Genomic DNA, 13,341 nt, shown 5'->3' on the forward strand with positions numbered 1-13,341 from the left:
CAGGTGGGGATATAGCCAGTTTCATCTAATTGGATTGCAATTTTTTTTCTTTTCCCTTTTTTATCTTTTCATGTGTCTCTTGAGTCTTCTGTTTGAAGTCCAAATTTTCTATTTCACTTTGGTCTTTTCATAAGGAAAAGTTGAGTCTATTTCATTAAATGTCCATCTTTTCTCCTGGAAGAGAAGGCTCAGTTTTGTAGGATAGTGAATTCTTGGCTGCATTCCAAGCTCCCTTACTCTTTGAAATATTGCATTCCAGGCTCTTTGATCCCTTAATATTGATGTAGCCAAGTCCTGTGTAATCCTTATTGTGTCTCCTTGGTATCTAATTTGTTCCTTTCTGGTTTCTTGCAGGATTTTTTTATTTTATTTGATAGTTCTGGAATTTGGCCACAATACTCTTTGGTGTTTTCATTTCAGGATCCCTTTCAGGAGGGAAAAATGTATTTTTTCAATAACTATTTTGCCCTCTGGTTCTATGATATCAGAGCAATTTTCCTTCAATAAATTCTGAAATGTTGAGTCCAGGAAGCCCAGTGATTGTTAAGTTGTCTCTTTTGGATCTATTCTCTAGGTCAGCAGTTTTGCTGATGAGGTAGTTTACATTTTCTCTATTTTTTTTTATTTTGTTTAACAGATTCTTGTTGTCTCATGAAGTCATGAGATTCTCAAATATAGAGCCCTGAATCAAATTTATAAAAAAAATGTCATTCCCCAATTGATAAATGATCAAAAGATATTCATTCTTTTTTTAGAGAAGAATTTTCCATTCTTTTTAAGAGAAGAATTTTCTTCATTTATCTTTTGTAATTCCTTTTCCAATCAGTCATTTCTTTTTTTGAAGGAGTTTTCCATTTGTCTAATTTGTGGTTTTGAGAGAATTATTTTCTTTTTGCACATGTCCAATTGTAAGGAAATTAACTATATAGCCCAAGGGAGCAGCCCACATTGTATTAGGCTAATCCAGACCCTCCCCCCCCCCCCCCCCAGGCCCAGGGAGTTGGACATATGTCAAGGTCACAGACACTCCAGTCTAGCAGCCCCTACTGGCCAGCCCACTTGGAGTTACTAAGCCCAGTGAGCAAATTTTTCCCCCAATTTTTCCTATTGATTTTTAAACTCTTTCCTGATCTCTTCTAAGAAGTCTTCCTGGGCTGGAGACCAATTCATATTATCCTCAGAATTTCTAGCTATCTTTGAATTAGGGTATTTGTCTTGGAGGTAACTTCCAATAGCCTTTCTTCATTTTCCTAGGAACTTGTGTTGGGGGAAGGGCTGGTTCACAGACCTTCGGTTTTGAAAACCCTAGAGGCTTTGCTCACTGAGTTTAGTAACTCTAAGTAGGCTAGCCAGTAGGGGCTGCTAAACTGGAGTGTCTGTGACCTTGATATGTGGCCAACTCCCTGGGCCTGGGGGTGGGGTGGGAGTAGGGTCTGGATTAGCCTAGCACAATGTGGGCTGCTCCCTTGGGCTATATAGTTAATTGCCTTATTCTACTGAGAGAGATTTGCTACACACACACACACATGACTGGTTTTGCCATGCTGGAGCTTGCCTGCCCACTACAATGGAATTCTCCCTCCAACCTTGTTGGAGCTTTCCTGCCTGCTCACAAAACCAAAGTTTCTTTGGCTATTCTGAGATTAGTCCTGGGTCTCACTCCACCACTCCTGTGCTGTCTTTCTGCTCTCTGTCCGTGGCTCACCCATGTTCCCCTGAGACAGACCTTGTTGGTCGATGTTCTTCTCCTTTGTTCTCTGGATTTTGTGGATCTGATTTCTGTTAAGAGGCTTGATTCATATTAGTTCTGACGGAAAGCCAGGAGACCTTAGGACAGTGCCTGGCTTTTCTCTGCCATCTTGCCTGGAAGTCTCATAATTTCTTATAACAGAATAGCAGTTCATCTTAATTATATACCACTATTTCTTCAGCCATTTCCTAACTGATGGGCATCACCTCAATTTCCAGTTCCTTGATACCAGAAAAGAGGGGCTATAAAAATCCTTATACATATAAGGATTATTACAATATGTTACTGTTGTTATCTCTTCTGAAATAATGACCTAGATCAAAGGAGAGGAATGGCTTTGTAGTCCTTTGAGAATAGTTCCAAATTGCTCTATGGAATTGTTGAATCTTTTAAAATTCCTCCAACAGTGCATTAATATCTTTTTTTACTACATCCCTCCCAACATTTATCATTTTTCTTTGTTTTATTAGCCGACCCATTAGATATAAGTAATACCTTAGAATGTTCAAACCCACATTTCTCCTGTCAATATTGAGTTAGGGAATTTTTAAAAAAGAGCACTGATAACTTCATCTGAAAATTTCATATCTTTTGATTATTTATCAACTGGGGAATGGCTTTTATTTTTTTTATAAATTTGATTCAGGTCTCTATATTTGAGAAATGAAGTCTTTTATTAGAGAAACTTATTGCAATATTCCTTTTCCCACTACTGCTAACCATATTTTCCTCCATCCTATTCCTCCTTACCCTTATTTATTCTATCCATCCCCTCTCACCTATTCCCTCCTCAAAAGTATTTTGTATCTGACTACCTATTCCCAAAATCTTCCTTCCCTTCTTTCACCCCGCCCCCCCAAGTCTATTTGTTCCCATCCCTTTTAGGAGATGACTGGTTTCAATTGCTATTTTACCATCTGCTTCTCAGGGCAGTTTTCCTTGATAATTTTTTGGATAATGTCTAGGTTTTTTTTTTTGTCATACTTTCAGGTAGTTCGATAATTTATCAATTGTCCCTTATGGATCTGTTTTTCAGGTCAATTGTTTTTACAGTGAGAAATTTCACATTTTCTTCTGATTTTTCATTCTTTTGGTTTTGTTTTATTGTTTCTTGATTTCTCACAAATTCATCAGCTTCCCTTTGCTCCATTCTAAATTTTAAGGAATTGTTTTCTTCAGTGAGATTTTGTATCTCCTTTTCCACCTGACCATTTTTTCTTTTTAAGGCATTTTTCACCTCATTGACTTTTTGATTCTCTTTTTTCCATTCAGCCTAGTCTGTTTTTTTCTTTCATTTTTTTCCTTCACTTCTTTTATTTGGTCTTCAAAATCATGTTTGAGCTCTTCCATGACCAGAGACATTCATATTTTTTTTTTTAGGTTTTTTTTGCAAGACAAATGGGGTTAAGTGGCTTGCCCAAGGCCACATAGCTAGGTAATTATTAAGTGTCTAAGACTGGATTTGAACCCAGGTACTCCTGACTCCAGGGCTAGTGCTTTATCCACTATGCCACCTAGCCGCCCCTTACATTCATATTTTTCTTGGAGCCTTTGGATGTAGAAGTTTTGACTTTGTTACCTTCTTCTGAGTGTGTATTTTGATCTTCCATATGATCATAGTAGCTTTTTATGGTTGGATTTTTTTTTCTTCTCTTGCTTGCTTATTTCTCCAGCCCATGACATGATTTTAACTCTTTGTTAAAGTGGGCCTCTGCTTCCAGGGTGGAGGATATACTGTCCCAAGCTTTTGAGGGTTTTGCACCTGCAAGTGTTATTCTTCCAAGGTCTTATAAGAGGTTATGACTATTCTCCTGACCACAAGCACTCTTCTGAGTCAGTAAGCTCTGTTGTGCTTCAGTTCTGAGTATGGGCAAAGTAGCAGAGTCCTGCTTCAGTGATAGCAAAGAGACCCCTGTAATCTTCTTCAGACCTCCTTAACATCTGTGGGCTGAGAGCTCTGGAAGCATCTACCTGATGATTCAGTGGCTCCAAGGCTTGCTCTTGGTTCACTGGGGCCGGGTCTACTGAGTGTACTCCATTCTCTTCTTGGTGTGGCAGACTTTTCTTGCTGATCTTCCTTGGTAATCTCTGACTTGAGAGGTCTGGAAACCACCATCGCTGCCACTGACTCAGTCATCAGCAGTCTATTCCTGGATGGCTGGGACCTGCTCACTCCTGTACAACCAGAGTTGCACTGTGGGTCAGTTCTAGCCCCATTACAGTGCAACAGACCCTTCCTGAAGATCTTCCAAGTTGTCTTGGACTAGAAAAATTGTCTCACTCAATCTTTTTGTGGGTTCTGCCATCCTAGAATTTGTTTAGAGTCATTATTTAAGGACATTTGTTGTGTTTGGGGGGAGTACTTGGGCAAGTCCCTGCCTTTTCTCTGCCATCTTGGCTTGATCTCAATCTAATCTACTGAGTCATGGTGGGATTTCCTTCTATATAAGTGGAAGGAGTAGTCATATTGATATTCTTTTTAAAAATTGTCTTACTTTTATTGATTTTTTTAATGTTACCTTTATTCCTGGCTCTAACCCTGCCCTTTCACCTGCCCAGTGAACCATACTTTTTTAACAAAGATTAAAACGAAAGAGAAAAAATTATCTAAGCAAAACCAACAAACACACTATATACAATATTAGATACTCATAAAGCCCCTCTTGGTAAAGAGAAAATGATCAACATCTCAATTTTCTCTAGGGTCAATCCTGGGCATTAGGATTACATTACATTTAAGTTTTTATTTTTGGTTCTTTCTGTTTACATCACTGTATTTATTATGTATATTATTTTCATCTTTCTATTTACCTCTCTTCACATGCATCTGTTCACATATGTCTTTTTTCCTTAAATCCTTCACAATTTTATGGGAACAGTAATATTCCATTACAGTCTTGCTTCATGATTTGTTTAGCTAGTCCCAACTGATAAGCTACTTTGTTTCCAGTTTTGTTTTTGAATTTACTAATGCAAAAGGTGCTGCTTGGCATATTTTGGTGTACTTGAATGTTTTTTTCTGTCTTGGACAGCCTCAGGTCCTAAGTGCAAAATTTCTGGGTTAAAGGCAATGGATATTTTAGTTTCTTTTTTCCCTTCAAAATTCAAAATTGTTTTCCAGAATGATTGGATCAAAAATAATAAATCCATCAAATATTAAAAGATGTATAAGGAAAACTGTTTATAATCATGCAAAAAAGTTTCTTTGTGGTCTATAGTAAAACAAGTCTGGACATTGGTCTACTTTTTATTTTTTTTTCATAAGTCATCATTTTGATGTATTTTTTTTGCAAGGCAGTGGGGTTAAATGACTTGCCCAAGGTCACCCAGATAAGTAATTATTAAGTGTCTAAGGCTGAATTTGAACTCAGCTCCTCCTGACTCCAGGACAGGTGCTCTATCCATTGTGTTACCTGGCTGCCCCATAAGTCATCATTTTGAATAGTTTCCATGCAATATAAATTAAGTTTCATTATTTTCATTGTTATTTGTAGTTAAGATCCAACAGTTCTGTTGTTCTTCATGAAATAAGTATCAATAGATATAATAATTTGAGAAATAAAGGATAATTTTTGTAAGAGAAATTATGCAGTAAAACCTCAATTAATTGAAATGTTTAGGGAATAAGATGTATTTTTTGATCAACTCAGGATTAACAAGAAAAACCTCTTGTTTCAACTGTTGAAAATCTTTAAAAAATGTGATAGTCTATTTTTCTGTCTTTGTTAAGTACAGCATAATGACTATAATTGAATCTTTCTTTGGTAATTGAGGATCCTGAAGCATATAAGGCCATCATTCTGATTATAGTGTATAGTCAGACATACGATATTTAGAAGATTAGGCTATTTTGCAATGGCCCTATTGTATCCTGGAATTTTTTAAAAAAAACTAAATCCCTGAGATTGTTTTTTTTTTAAACTTCTTTCTCCTAAAAATAGAATGTAGCCAAATAATCAAGCTGAGAGTTTCATGTAGTAGGTTTTTAGCCAATTGAGTTTTAACTATGTAGCATAATGAACTTAATTTTTTTTGAGTAAAATGAATGAAAAAGTTAAGAAATTGTTGGGGTTTTTTTGGTGGTGATGGGGATTTTTGTCATGCAATAAGAATAATTCTGTGATTTAGAGGCAGATGCTTTGAAAAAGACCTGTTTAATTACAGCTTTGGGATCATGGCATAAGAGCTAGCTTGGCTATTACCTATTTCTAAAGAAGAATTAACATTTTGGGAAAAAAAATCTCAGTTGCAGAAGTAAATGTCTTTGAAAGTTCAGCAAAATACTGTTTGGAAATTTAAAAATTAAATGAGTCAAGTATTTTTAGTAACAATAACAAATGGAAAGTGTGGCAATGAAAATCAAAATGGGGTTGGGGAAGGAAAGGGCTCAACTTTTCCAGAGTAAGACAATTGGAGATTCCTAAGCATAATTAATCATTATAGAGGAAGTTACATATGAGTTGCTGACTCAATATGCAATCATTCCCCACTTATCTGTTGACCATGGATCTTGAAATTTCAGCCATCTTTTCTAATAATCTCCAAAGTGGAGTGGTAGCCTGCTTCACCCCCTTAGAGACTGGGAAGGTAGGTTTCACCCCACCCCACCCCACCCCACCAGCTGCAATAGCCAAGTGGGAAGCTTATCTTCAAGACTACCATACCTGTCCTTCTTCCCCAACATTCAGCCACTCCACAATCTCCCTCAGCATGCAAGTTTTCAAGTTTATTTCATCTGAACTGCTATTCAGAAAACCCTCAGAAGCAATTACACAGATGCCATTGGAATTTGTAGATATGATAGGTGCTCCAAAGACTCTGCATTCTAGGGGAAGTAGTAGGTAAATAAAGGTTCTGCTTCCCTCTTTTTGCTTTTGGGTGGGATAGAATAAGCATGGTTAGATTGTGCTTTTCATCACAGAGCTTATTATATCATATTTCCCCTCTTCCCCTTCCCCATAAAATCCTTATTTTCATGTAAGAGTAGTACCATCCTTCTAGTTACCCAGGTTTAAAATGTGGTGACATCTTGAATTCCTTTTTCTCTTTCATCCCAAATACCCAAGCAGGTACCAAATTTTGTATTTTTATACAACATTTCATTTCTATCCCTTTGTCTATACTATTACAGATCCTCATTCTAGTTCATGTCCTTTCAAATGTACTATTTCAGTGGGTTCCTAATTGGTCTCCCTGCTTTAAGTATCTTCTCTCTAATCCAACCTCATTATTCTCCATAAAATATAGATCTGTCCATTTCTGTCCCCACTCAGTAAACTCGACTGAGTTAAAATAGTATTTTTTCTTTATCTCATCCTTCTTCTTTCATTTCATATATATATATATATATATATATATATATATATATATGTATGTGTGTGTTTACATTTGTATAAAATAAATCATAATCAATTCTCTTTTAGTGATATAGTTGTAGTTTTGAAAAGTTTGGAGCTACTGATCTAGAAAATAACCTAGAAACTAGAAGGAAGATTAAAGCATTGAGGAAAATGGTCACCATTATGCCCATGCACTTGTTTCTAAAGTCAGTCAGTAAGTCAAGCCATTTACTAAGGTCTTTCTATGTAGTAGGCATAGTGCTGAGAGCTGTATATAAGAAGGACAAAAAATATACATTGTTCTCCAGGAATTCACAGTCTAATAATGGAAGCAAATCTGAAAATAACTAGGTATATAATTATATGTACATTATATGTATATATTATATATATATATATATTTACACACAGGTATATATAGAAGATAATAATCTCATTGGGATGGGCACTAGTAGCTGGAGAGAATAGGCAGTGTCTTTTGTGGATGGTAGAATTTGAGATGAAAAATGCCAGAAAAGTGAAAGGGAGGAGAGAGACCATTCCAGGAATGGGGTACCACCAGTACAAAGTCATAATGATCAGAGATGTAGTGTCATATGTATAAAACAGCAAATAAAGCAGTGTGGTTGGTTCACAGGGAGTAAAGCTTCAGAAGGTTAGATAGATAGGAAGGGGTTAAGTTGTGAGAAAATTTTGACCAGAATTGTATGTAAAAATTGAGTTTATTGATTGAGAAGATTTTACTGTTTGGTATGTTCTGGTTTCTTTGTTTCTTTCCTGGTTATAGTAGGAGATATCTTGACTCATCAAGAAAATATAAATGAGGAGTATATATATTCTGCTTCATGAGTCAAGAGACTGAGCATAAAAAAAATTTAGCTTTTGGGTGAGTTTTATAATTTAAGGGGTTTTAGGGGCAGGATTGATGTCACCAACCTGTTAATTTAGGTTTGATGTTATAATAAAATGAAGCAGCCATAAGTCATTGACCAGTTAACAAAAGGAAGGTTACTTAACTCTAACAAGGATGTATAACAAGGATTGCCTAGTCCTTAGCTTCTACAGATGAAATGTTTAACAGGAAAGATAAGATTTTTCTTGTGTTCTTCAGACATCTCAAATTGATCATAAAGGGCCAGACAAATTCTGGCTTTGTCACCTTTTCCTAACCCATGTAAGGGGAAACAGAGAATCCTTGGAAGATATTGATCCTGTGGAAATTTTGTTGTTGTCATTCAGTCATTTTAGGCTGTTCATGAGCCCATTTGGGGTGTTCTTGGCAAAGAAATTGGAATGGTTTGCCATTTACTTTTCCAGCTCCTTTTACAGATGAGGAAATTGAGGCAAAAAGGGTTAAATGATCTACTCAGGATCACACAGTTAATAAGTGTCTGAAGCCAAATTTGGACTCCAACCCCTACACTTTATTTATTGCACTGCCTCAACTCCCCTTTGGAAATTTACAGGAGGAGTAAACTTTTGCATATTTAGATAGTAAACCTTTTCAAATCAATTCATTCCCTAATGATGCTAGAACAGATAGGTATCACTCTTTTTAGTCAAATGTACAGTTCATATTTTTGATAATTAATAGTAATGATTTATTTAGTATTTATTATATGCTAAGTACTTTAAATACTGTCTCATTTGATCCTCAGAACAACTTTGGGAAGTAGGCACTATTATTATTCACATTTTACAGATGAGGAAACTGAGACAGATAACGGCTAAGTGGCTTGCCCAAAGTGACATAATTAGCAAGTATCTATGCAAGATTTGAACTTAGGTCCTCCTGTTTCTAGGTCTTGTGCTCTATCCATGGGGCCGCCTAGCTCCCATAGCTAATGGATGATTTTTGAGAGAGTAGGGTGGGCAGTCATGGCACTAGATTGGTTCTTGACTTGTGATTTCCTCAAAGAGGGGAGCACCTAGTGTTGAAACTCCTTCATGGCAACTCATTTGTACTTTACAGTCTTAGAGCATTGTCTGATTCTCAGTGAGATTAAATGTTTTGCACATGGTCACACACCTTGTAAAATGTCAAAGAAAGGACTTGAATCCAAGACTTTCTGACTCCATGGTAAATTATCCATTCACTATATCATGTTGCCTCTAATGGTATAAGAACAGTGAATTGAATGTAATATTGCAAGTTGTCTCTGAAAAGAACTTTTATTCTGTGGGGGTCAACTTTAATGGAAGATCATGATAAAATATGCATGAATAATTAGATCTATTAAGTAGAAAAAATTTTAAATGACCATTGTCTATAAAAATCTATAGCTTTCTTTGTAATTGATACCTAAATAATAGGGTCCTTCTGGATGTATAAAAATACCTGTGTATACTGTAACTGCAAATGATTTGGCAATATACATTCTTTCTTACCTCCAAATGTAAATAAGTGAATGTGTTGACTAGGCCTCTGTTGGTTTAAGGGAACAAATATCAAGGTAGCCCTAAAAATGTATCGACATCGAATGTAATTTTACCTTTTATTTAAAAAAATTGATTTGAATTTTAAAAATTGATGTCCTCTCTGGGGCATGCTTCCTTTCATTCACTTCTAGGTGTGCTTTTGAAAAGGCTTCATGGGGGTTAGTGAGGAAGGGTTATAGTTGTGCTAGTGGTAATATATATTTAATCAGAGGGCACCTTTTATTCTCAGAGACCATGCTCGCTTTGTTCATGTTCTCTGTTCTTTCTGATGAACACTTCGCGCCCTACTTCCTCCTCTAAAAGCTACTACCCGACAAAACTCTGCTTGCTCTTTTTTCTTTCATATAATGGAATAACTGATAATAGCCCACAAAAAAGGATTCTGCAAAGATCTCTTTAAAGTCTGACTGAATAAATATGGTGGCATCGTACTCTAAGGGACAAAAACGGGGCAGTAGACATAAAGACACTTATCCAATTTTGTTGTTGTTCGGTTGTTTCCTTTGTGTGCCACTACTCGTGATCCCATTTGGAGTTTTCTTGGCAAAGATACTGGAGTGCTTTGCCAATTCCTTCTCCATCTCATTTTTTTTTAATAGAGGAAAAAACTAAGGCAAATAGAGTTAAAGTTGCCTTGCCAATTGTCTCACAGCTATTAATTATCTGAGGCCAAATTTGAACTCAGGTTTACCTGGTTCTCTAGACACTGATCTACCTAGCTGCCCACTTATCAAATTGGGGCACTCTACCCCCATTTTACTTTTTTTTCTGACCAAAAAATTACTTTAATTTTACTACTGCTGATTTCAGACAAAATGTAAATCATAATATATTAACCAAACTGGTCCAAATGGAAACAATGAAGCAGTGCTGTGAAAAGAATAATAATCATAAGCTAATTTATAATATTGACAACATAATGTGAAGCAGCTTAATGTAAGATATAGAGGTCTCATCTTGGATTTAAGGAAACCTGGGTTCAAGTTTTTCCTCTGACACGTACTGGCCTTGTGACCCTAGGAAAGTCATTTATTCTTTCAATGTTGTTATCAGTGCTTTAAAACTATAATTTGAAGAGAAGTTGAAAAGTTGACAACTGACTTTGGTTGAAGGGAGCTCCCTATGCTGATGAAATCACAAGTCCAATCCTTGTCTTAGTAGAATCACTAAAGGTGCACACGTATTCAAACAACAAGATATTGGCAAAGAAACACTGAGGGCACGATGATGATGATGATAATAATAATAATAATTTCAATGTAAATAGTTGACATTTATATAAACTTGAAAGGTATGCAAATCACATTTCATATATTTTCTCATATTATCCTCATGATAACTCTGTGAGGTAAGTGTCATAGAAATTATTTTCCCCAGTTAATACTGAGAAAATTAAAGTTCAAAGAGGATAAGTATCTGAATTTGTATTTCCTATCTTGGAGCTCTATGTTCTATTCAGTACTCATGATATTTAATAGCCTTTGTTATAGAAATATCATGATATTGAATCTTTAAAATGTGGTATAATTCCCTAATAGTGAAGTAGTTAAAAAAAAGAAAAAATAGTTCTAACAAGAAGAATTGTAAAATATTAAGTCATATATAAAAGTATTTAAATTATTCATAATAAGGAAAATACAAATTAAATTAACTCTGAGGTTATACCTCATACCCAGCATATTGGCAAAGATGGTAAAAGCTGGGCATAGTAAATGTTTCAGATGTTATAGAAAGATGCATTGTTGGTGGAATGTGAATTAGTATGACGATTTTGGAAATCAATTTGGAATTACACAAATAAAGTGACTAAAATTTTAGTGCTCTATGATCCAGAGATTTCACTGCAAAGATTTTATACTAAGGAGGACAATGAAAAAAGGAACCCAACCCCAAATATGCTAAAAATACTTAAAGTGGCAAATTGTTTGGTAGCAAAGAACTGGAAATACATGTTTTTTTGAAATAAGAAATTAATAAACTGTTTTACATGAATGTAATGGAAAATTTCTGTGTTGAAAGAAACGATGAGAATGATGAATTCAAGAAATTTAACAGGAAAAGACATTTGCAAACTGCTGCAAAGAGAAGGGAGAAGAATTAAGAAAACAATATACATACTGACTACAATAGTAGAAATGCAAAGAAGAGCAACCCCTAGCAACCACAAAGCAATTAAACTTAATGTGAAATTTTGGAGAACAGACTTGGTTCCAATGGCACACATTTCCTCTGTTCTTTTGCACAAATTTGGATCCATGATATGGAACATTCCATAAAATGTCAGATTGGTTTATATATGTGTATATATCTATATGTAATCTATATGTAATCTCTCTCTCTCTCTCTCTCTCTCTCTCTCTCTCTCTCTCTGTCTCTGTCTCTGTCTTTGTCTCTATCTCTATCTCTCTTTCTCTATCTCTATCTTTCTTTCTCTATCTCTATCTCTATCATCTCTATCTCTATCTCTATCTATCTACACATATATACATACATACACATAGGTTTTTCTGAATTTTTGACTTTCTGGGAAGGGGTTAGTGGAAAATATAAGGTAAATCTAGACAATATAAAAACAAAAAAAGCAGTAAAATTTTATTTAAAAGGAAATGAGGCACAACCAAAAAAGTGATGTGATGGATTTCATTTTTTTTTAAATACCAGAGTGTGACCATCAAAAATGAGATTTGTCTTCTTTGTAGTAGCCACATTGGGAAGTCACATATTCATTTCAACAATGACATTATGACTCAAACTTTTCTATATTTCCTCTTGAGAAAATGCCCTTGGAGCCTGAAGAAGTCTTCTTGATGGTCATGAAGATTTGGACACAAATAAATAACAATAACAATTACTTTGATCAGTGAAGTGGTGAAACAGAGGGCTAGGCTGGAGTCAGGAAGACATCTTCCTGAGTTCAAATGTGGCATTAGACGCTTATCAGCTATGTGACGCTGGACAAGTCTTGTGCTTCAGCTTACTCATCTGTAAAATGAGCTGGAGATTCTTGTTCAGTTGTGTCTAATTCTTTGTGATCCTATGAATCATAGAACACCATGTCCTTCTATACTACTCTATCTCTTGAATGAACTTGGGTAGAGAAGAAAATGGCAAACCACTTCAGTGTCTTTGCCTCTCAAATGGAGCCATGAAGAGTTGAACATGAAAAATGACTGAACAATAACAACAAAAACCTATGGTCAAGATTGATGACAAAAGGCCAGATGACAAAATTTAAGATCAGAAAGGACATTTGATTCTTCTTCTTTTTTTTTAGGTTTTTGCAAGGCAAATGGGGTTAAAGTGGCTTGCCCAAGGCCACACAGCTAGGTAATTATTAAGTGTCTGAGACCGGATTTGAACCCAGGTACTCCTGACTCCAAGGCTGGTGCTTTATCCACTATGCCACCTAGCTGCCCCTGGGACATTTAATTCTAAAGTAACTCAAGTCAATAAACTTTTATTGTGTTAGACACTGTTAAATACTGATCATATAAAGATCATATAAAAATAATGCCTACTCTCAAGGAATTAAAACTATAATTGATGAAGGAAGACAGCATTTAAAAGGGGGTTGAAAAGTGTGGGAGGAGAAGAGATGGTAATGATGAATCATGGAGAAGTCTGAAGAGGGAAGCAGAGTCTTTCCTAAAATGGAGATCCTGGGAAAGACTCACCAGCAGCAAAATGATCCCTCAGGGGCATAGAGAGAAAGCAGCTGAAGCATGTGGTAAAGTCTGAAAAGCTTTCTTTTTGTGGCATAATTGACTTTGGAAGTGAATGCCAAAGAGGATTTCCAGAAACATTTTAGAGATA

Source organism: Macrotis lagotis, chromosome 5 (genome assembly GCF_037893015.1).
Source record: "Macrotis lagotis isolate mMagLag1 chromosome 5, bilby.v1.9.chrom.fasta, whole genome shotgun sequence".
In the NCBI taxonomy this organism is placed as follows: Eukaryota; Metazoa; Chordata; class Mammalia; order Peramelemorphia; family Peramelidae; genus Macrotis; species Macrotis lagotis.